The following is an 8,911-nucleotide window of genomic DNA, read 5'->3' as shown; positions in this document are numbered from 1 at the left end:
TCCACAGTTGGTTTGAAGGAGGTGCAAGTAATGGTAGGATGAGTTCAACAGTCTGTCTCTCAGGGGTGTTTTGTCAGAGAGGGAGTTTATTAATGTTTCTTCACTTGAAAAATGTTTCATTTTTTTCCTTTCTCTTTCCTTTTTAAAAAATGTTTTAACTCGATCTTTTTTTTCATTAGCAAAATAAATATGTGTGTATAAAATCCTCAATTTTATAGCCCAGACACATTCACTATTTTTTTAATTGGAGAATAATTGCTTTACACTGTTGTGCTGGTTTCTGCCACACAATAACACAAATCAGCCATAATTATATGTATTTCCCCTCCCTCTTGAGCTTCACTATTATTTTGTTAGAGTTTTTCCCTTTTCTTTTACTAGTGTGGATCCAGATTTGGAGGTTAGGGGTTGATTCAGATTCCTTCCATTCTTTTCTGTATCCTTTAAGGCGTTGTACTAACCTGTAAGTTAAAAGCTTGACTGCTGCTGTTAGGGAACCAGGTTCTTTTGCCCAAGGAGCTGCAAGCCAAAACACTGAGAGCAGGAGATTTGCAGCAGAGAGTTTATTTGTGAGGCAACCCAGTAAGGCTGCAGGGGCTGTGATGACACTAGGTCCCTTATGGGGCAGGCGGGTCTATTCTGACTCTGATCAGCTATATTGGTTTCACCTGGCCTCAGACAGTTTTGCTGTGTTACAAGAGGAAGGCGTTTTCAAACAAGCTCTTCCCTTATCTGCTCATTCTGTAAGATGAGCTCAAGAATTTCCCTTAGTCTGCAGTTTCTGTGTCAGGTTTTTACCCTATGAAGCAGGGTTTCACTATCCCATTTGTATTTCAGATGGAAGTGAGGGAAAGGAAGGACAGGCAGAATATAATCTCAAAGTTCTATGGCCAAACCTCCTCAAGAGGAAGGGCTTTGGCACGTATTCCCTATGCAGACTTCTTTAAGTTGAAAAGCAGCTAGAAAAGTATAAAAATCCTTAGCCAGATTGCCATATGCTTGTTTTGTAAAATAGAATGAGACCATATTTGGAGCTGCAAAGCGTGTTATATAACTCTAAAGGTGTATACTACAATATCAGGGTCAGATTTTTCTAGAATTCTGAGACTTCCTTTGGTAGATTCAAGACTTGAACCCAAACTGGGAAAACTACGTGGCTCTACAATCCCTGAGCCACTGAGATGGATTTAGGGGCAGACTGAGCACATAACCTAAAGCCAAATAAAGCTAATCTTTTCTCAGTTACCTGGATCCCAGAAGTTTCTCTCTTTTCTTCCCTCACTCTTGGTCTTGTTCTGGATCTCTTGATTTATTCTCTTCTGTTTTCATTAACTTTTTGTTTTTGTCAATGTGAGTATAAAGATATTTCAAAATGAAGACCGCAAGGCCACTGAGATATGTTTGACTCTGAAACATAATATATATTACACATATTATAAACATGATATATATTATTACTTACAAATATATTTGGAGTTTTATTTTCAGTTTCCATGGTTTGTCACTGCTTCAGGAAAAATCCTTTTAAAATTATATCCCATAGGTATAATTGACAAAAGTATACTATTTTGGAAGAGTAAGAATAGTTATTTAAGTAAGTAAGAATGGCATCACCAACTCAATGGACATGAATTTGAGTGAACGTCGGTAGTTGGTGATGGACAGGGAGGGCTGGCGTGCCGCGATTCATGGGGTCACAAAGAGTCAGATACAGCTGAGCCACTGAATTGAAGAATGATTAAAATGTGTTCCTAAATGGAAGACTTTGGCCACCTGGTGCAAAGAGCTGACTCATTTGAAAAGACCCTGATGCTGGGAAAGATTGAGGGCAGGAGGAGAAGGGGATGACATAGTATGAGATGGTTGGCTGGCATCACTGACTCAATGGACATGAGTTTGGGTAAACTCTGGGAGTTGGTGATGGACAGGGAGGCCTGGTGTGCTGCAGTTCATGGGGTCACAAAGAGCTGGACACGACTGAGTGACTCAACTGAACTGAACTGAAATGGAAGATAGTCAATGAGACAATTTAACTGAAATGACATTTTTTTTCAGTTTCTATTAATTTTACTCCAGAAATACCACTCTTATGGCTGAAAGTGAAGAAGAACTAAAAAGCCTCTTGATGAAAGTGAAAGAGGAGAGTGAAAAAGTTGGCGTAAAGCTCAACATTCAGGCAACTAAGATTATGGCATCTGGTCCCAGCACTTCATGGCAAATATTTGGGGAAACAGAGGAAACAGTGACAGACTTTATTTTTTGGGGCTCCAAAATCACTGCAGATGGTGATTGTAGCCATGAAATTAAAAGACACTTACTCCCTGGAAGGAAAGTTATGACCAATCTAGACAGCATATTAAAAAGCAGAGACATTACTTTGCCAACAAAGGTCCATCTAGTCAAGGCTGTGGTTTTTCCAGTAGTCATGTGTGGATGTGAGAGTTGGACCATAAAGAAGGCTGAGAGCAGAGGAATTGATGCTTTTGAACTGTGGTGTTGGAGAAGACTCTTGAGAGTCCCTTGGACTGCAAAGAGATCCAACCAGTCTTTCCTAAAGGAGATCAGTCCTGATTGTTCATTGGAAGGACTGATATTGAAGCTGAAACTCCAATAATTTGGCCACCTGATGCGAAGAACTGACTCATTTGAAAAGACCCTGATGCTGGGAAAGATTGAGGGCAGGAGGAGAAGGGGACGACAGAGGATGAGATGGTTGGATGGCATCACCAACTTAATGGACATAGGTTTGGGTAGACTCCGAGAGTTGGTGATGGACAGGGAGGCCTGGCGTGCTGCGGTTCATGGAGTCACAAAGAGTCGGACACGACTAAGCGACTGAACTGAACTGAACTCCAGAATAAGTGGTCTTGCATCTTGGTTTAGAAATTGTGCTTTTTGTCATTTAGTGCACTGAACTTTGTGTCTAGTGAAACTTTTGAGAGGAAGAGTCTCATTTTCACATCCTCAGAGTTTCGTGAAAGACCATGGGCTATGGATTGACCAGTATTGTAAATAGTTCAAACCTGAGGCACTTTCAGTTCTGAAATATGAGTGCAGTTCATCAGGTGTGGAAAATGTGGGTACAAAGGAATAATAGCCTTTGGGGATAAAATTCCTAGGTTTGGGGAGCTCTAGAATTGGAGAGAGTAGCCACTGAGACAAAATATATGTAAAAATGTTGCAAAGTAAAAGCACTTTGGATATTGCTGAGCACAGAAATAAATAAGATAAAAGAATAGGCATTCAGGACTATAAAATTGTAAGGTGATAGACCTTGATTGTTTATTTGGCTATAATAAGTATGTCACTCTGCTTGCAAGCTGGAGTGGAGGTGTATCACCTGAGGAAGTTCAGCCTCAGTGTATCTGCAACATGAGGTAAAGGGATAACTGATAGTGTTCAAGCTAAACTCTCTTTAGATCTCATTTTTAAAGGAAAACGTTATTTCTGGCTTAAGGTTCCTTTTACCATTTTTGAAGTGTCAGAGAGTTCACATGATCAAAGTCCACAGACTTTAATATAGTTGGGTAGGAGTTTCAGGGAGAAGGCAATGGCACCCTACTCCAGTGTTCTTGCCTGGAGAGTCCCAGGGATGGGGGAGCCTGGTGGGCTGCCCGTCTGTGGGGTCGCACGGAGTTGGACACGACTGACGCGACTTAGCAGCAGCAGCAACAGCAGCAGGAGTTTCAGGGGACGGAGTCTATTAGCGCTATACAGAAACAGAAAGCAGGATCTAATACAAACCGAAAGCCCCAAGTGTCTGTGCACTCATCCACCATTAGTCTCATTCTGTGTTGTCCGTTGTTCTGAATTTTTAGGATCCACATGTACTTCACCAGGAATTGTTGCCTTCTCACTCATCTCCACTACTTTTTAAGAATATTGGAGCCAATAGTCATGTCACAATTGTCTTACTATAGTGAACATCTTTTAACTATATATCTAATTGTCTTAAACTATGTATCTTAAACTAGTCTATCTAATTCTTGCATGAGAAGTGGTGTGGACATCTATCAATTAAAATGCTACTCTGTTTTGTCTTGGTTCTTACTTTGAATGAGGGGAATAGAAACTGCAGCCATTACCCGACAAGGGCAAACTCTAGTTTGAGAGTTTGTCTCAAACATTTTCTTTTTCAAAGTATTCCCAACTGTTCAATATACCCAGCTGAATTCCACTCCCTATTTTGTGCCCTTTAAATGTGCCTTAAATGATAAGCAAACAAAGGGAAGCTAATGCAGACAAATTTGGAGGAGAACATGTGAATCTCTTTTTAAAGCTATAGCTTTGTAGTTACTCCTTGTTATGCTGGCTATGATCACAGCAGGACTTCAACGTCCTTTCGAAGATGAGCCCTTTTTCAGTTCTTGGGTTTGGCCACTCACATTATACAGAAAGAGCTTAAAATCATGTGACATGAATTCCACTGTTTCTACCACAATCACACAGTTCAGAACTAGCTTGCCCAGTAGAATTGTGGAACACTCTCAGGAGACAATTGAGATGCCAATTTGACCATTTGAGGGGCTGGGACACCATTGTTCTGGGTCAATAACTTAAGCCAAAAGTCATTATAGGATGCTGTGTACCCAGTAGGCATAATACACAGGTTTGGAGGCAGTGGCACACTGTATCACTCACAGGGACTTCTTTGGTGAAATTTGTGCTCCTTGACCTTGAAAATCTAGGCCTGTGGTTCTAGAGAGGGAATGTTTCATTGAGGGGGCACACTAAAGGCACCTTAAACCTAAAGCTATAGATGCTGCCTGTTTTCTCTGGGCATCTTTTGCCAATAAAGCAGCAGGCACAGGAGTAGTTTATCATGACAATTGACTTTGATCATCATGAAGAGGTACTATTGCTACCATGTGATGGGAGCAGGGAGGAATATTTTGGTGAAAATACTAGCCTACAATCCTAAGGGCATATATGTGTTTTTGAAGAACTTGTTTTCTTGGGAGCAGAATAAAGGCACTGTTGTTGTTGTTGTTACTCAGTCACTAAGTCGTGTCCAGTACTCTTGCCTGGAGAATCCCATAGACAGGGGAGTGTGGCAGGCTACAGTCCATAGGGTCTCAAAGAGTTGGATTTTCTATTTGCATTTCTAATGAGTTCTGACAATCCATCTGTAACATTAAAGAATTTACTTAATAAATACATTCTGTGAGGATTGTGTAATACCTAGTCAACAGGCAAGAGGGCAAGAGACCCTTGTAAGCGTGCCGTGCACAAGTCTGAGGAGAAGGAGTAAGGAAGGTAGAGATGTCCAGAGTAGCTCCCTTCTTCCTGTACCAAATGTTGTGTGAAAGAATGATTGTGATGCTGCCTTCCTACAGAATTGCTCAACAAATACTTGTATAGATCTTTAATTCCATTAGCAATTAGCATATATTCATTAGTTATGAAGTCTGGAAGAGGCCTTTCACCTGGAGCTTTGTCTTGAGATGAGTATAACTTTATTCCAATAGATGACCACTTAGAACTGAACATCAGGGCAATGCAGGTTCCTTTCACTCTGCTGTAATTGTCCAGTCCCTTACTCTTGACCCCTTTGTTTCTCTGAACCATGATCACTTCATGGTGGAAACATGTGTGCCTGTTTCTTGTTTGCATTACTTGTCATGTGTTTCAGGGAGATTTGATGGGAAAGCAGAACTCCTCATTGCCCCCTTTACCAGACCATCCAGACTTCCGGTATTCAGGGCATTCTTCTGGTGACACCAGAGGGTCTCTGGGGACTAGACGAGCTGCAGGACTTATTCCAGAGAGTTTGGTTAGAGAAGTGGCAACTGAGTGTTAACTCACATCCCTTAAGAAAGCAGAGTCATCTGGTAGATGCCACGGTCTGTCAGCTTGTGGGTGTCATATTAGTGAGAAATATATCCTCCTATCAAAAGTATTGTGATTACATTGTAACTCATGCTACATTCCTCAGTTTATTTCTTATCTTTCTAAATCCTGTTTGCCCCTAACATCCTGAGCTCACTATCTCTTAAAAAGTGTTCTATCTATAGTATCTCTAAAATTCCTAACCTCTATAAGCTATAGTAAAATATGCTAACATTACAACATTCCTTAAATCTTTAACTTCTAACTGTTTTAATTATTTCTAAGCCCTAAATTCAGTAATGAGGAAACAGTGGAAACAGTGTCAGACTTTGTTTTTCGGGGCTCCAAAATCACTGCAGATGGTGACTGCAGCCATGAAATTAAAAGACGCTTACTCCCTGGAAGGAAAGTTATGACCAACCTAGATAGCATATTCAAAAGCAGAGACATTACTTTGCCAACAAAGGTCCATCTAGTCAAGGCTATGGTTTTTCCAGTGGTCGTGTATGGATATGAGAGTTGGACTGTGAAGAAAGCTGAGCGCCAAAGAATTGATGCCTTTGAACTGTGGTGTTGGAGAAGACTCCTGAGAGTCCCTTGGACTGCAAGGAGATCCAACCAGTCCATTCTGAAGGTGATCCAGCCCTGGGAATCTTTGGAAGGACTGGTGCTAAAGCTGAAACTCCAGTACTTTGGCCACCTCATGCGAAGAGTTGACTCATTGGAAAAGACTCTGATGCTGGGAGGGATTGGGGGCAGGAGGAGAAGGGACAGAGGATGAGATGGCTGGATGGCATCACTGACTCAGTGGACGTGAGTCTGAGTGAACCCCGGGAGTTGGTGATGGATGGACAGGGAGGCCTGGCATGCTACGATTCATGGGGTCGCAAAGAGTCGGACACGACTGAGGGACTGAACTGAACAAGTCCTAAGGGCATATATGTGTCTTTGCAGACCTTGTTTTCTTGGGAGCAGAATAAAAGCACTGTTGTTGTTGTTACTAGTCAATCCTAAAGGAAATCAGCCCTGAATATTCATTGTAAGGACTGATGCTGCAGCTGAAGCTCTAATACTTTGGCAACGTGATGTAGAGAGCTGACCCACTGAAAAGGACCCTGATGCTGGGAAAGACTGAAGGCAGGAGGAGAAGCGAGCAACAGAAGATGAGATGTTTAGATAGCATTGCTGACTCAGTGGACATAAATTTGTGCAAACTCAAGGATATGGTGGACAGAGAAGCCTGGCATGCTGTAGTCCATGTGATTACAAAGAGTCAGACATGACTTAGTGACTGAACAACAGCATCGACCCTCCAGGTTCGACCGTGTAAATTTTTAACCTTTCTTCAGACCCCACAGTGGTTGTAGATGCCGGAATTATGTGCAGCTGTAAAATCACCCATCCTCCACTGTTTGCAACTGCTCTAGCTGCACATTGCTTTCCTGATGACTCATGCTCACCTACCCTTTCTTTATTAAGTTATCGTTTATTGTCATTTCAGCGTGTAGCTTTTGCCTCCTTCTCCAGGAAGCTTTCTTAAGTGTTATTCTGAGTTCTGAATGGCTGCAAAGAACCTAACAGCTACCCTACCAGCACTACCACTTGATAGATATGTGACATTGGTAACTGAGTTCCTTTTCCTTATGTCATACTTATCAATTTTGTAATGAAGATGATAGCAGTATCTAATCTATATTATTCTGGGGACTAAATCGATGGTCTAACCAAAACACCTAAAGTACACTTGAAGTAGTGAGTGCTCAACATACGTCAGTCATCATCACTACCACTACATTCGTCCCTGTCACTATCTCTATCAGTGTGTGCCTGTAGGATAACCATTGTGCCACCATATCCAATGGCTATTTATGTGTCCTCAGGTAAGATCGGGAGAAGGCAATGGCACCCCACTCCGGTACTCTTGCCTGGCAAATCCCATGGATAGAGGAGCCTGGTAGGCTGCAGTCCATGGGGTCACTAGGAGTCGGACACTACTGAGCGACTTCACTTTCACTTTTCACTTTTGTGCATTGGAGGAGGAAATGGCAACCCACTCCAGTGTTCTTGCCTGGAAAATCCCAGGGATGGGGGAGCCTGGTGGGCTGCTGTCTATGGGGTAACAGAGTCGGACACGACTGAAGTGACTTAACAGTAGCAGGTAAGATCATAAGCTTCTTGAGAACAACAACTTTTCTTTAATTTTCCCTACACTTTGCAAAAAGTCCATTTTGGGGGTACTCATTTAAATTTTTTATTATTTTATTTTTTACACAATTTTTAAAGGTTATACTCTATTTATAGTTAATACAAAATATTGGCTATATTTCCTGTATTTTACAATATATCTTTGTAACCTATCTTACACCCAGTCACTTGTACCTCCCACCCTCACTCCGATATTTCCCCCACTCCACGTTAGTAACCACTAATTTGTTCTCTATATCTGTGAGTCTTCTCCTTTTCAGTTATAACTAGTCTGTTGTATTTTTTGGATTTCACATGTTAAGTGATATCACACAGCATTTGTCTTTCTCTGTCTGACATTGCTTTGAGAATAATGCCCTCCAAGTCCATCCAGGTTGCCACAAATGGCAAAATTTCATTCTTTTTGATAACTGAGTAGCATCCCAGTATATGCACATTCCACATCTCCTTTATCCATTCATCTGTTGATGGACACTTATGTTGCTCCCATGTCTTTGTAAGTAATGTTGCTATGAACATTGGGATGCTGGTATCTTTTTGATTTAGTGTTTTTTCAAAACCTATTACAGTGTTTGCTAATTGAAAGGAATGTTCTATTTCATCTAGATTCTTGATAATAGATCCTGTCTTTGGGAAGAAGTATTTCTAGTTTATTTAAAGACAGTGAAAGTGTTAGTCACGTTATAATGTCTGACTCCATGTGAGCCCATGGACTGTATGTATCCCATGAGGCTCTTGTATCCATGGAATTGTCCAGGCAAGAATACTGGAGTGGGTTGCTATTTCCTCCACCAGGGGATCTTCCCAACCCTGGGATTGAACCCGGATCTCCAAGCAGCTGCCAAATTGTGGATATAAAAGCTATAAGTGTGGCAGT

At 41.4% G+C, this 8,911-nt stretch overlaps 1 pseudogene; it reads right to left on the bottom strand.

Moving 5' to 3' along the window:
- Positions 1-8,911, bottom strand: part of LOC113890325 — a 36,092-nt pseudogene that overhangs the window by 522 nt on the left and 26,659 nt on the right.

The sequence above is a fragment of the Bos indicus x Bos taurus genome, chromosome 3 (assembly GCF_003369695.1).
Source record: "Bos indicus x Bos taurus breed Angus x Brahman F1 hybrid chromosome 3, Bos_hybrid_MaternalHap_v2.0, whole genome shotgun sequence".
Classification (NCBI taxonomy): Eukaryota; Metazoa; Chordata; class Mammalia; order Artiodactyla; family Bovidae; genus Bos; species Bos indicus x Bos taurus.
This window is presented reverse-complemented; position numbering and strand designations above follow the sequence as displayed.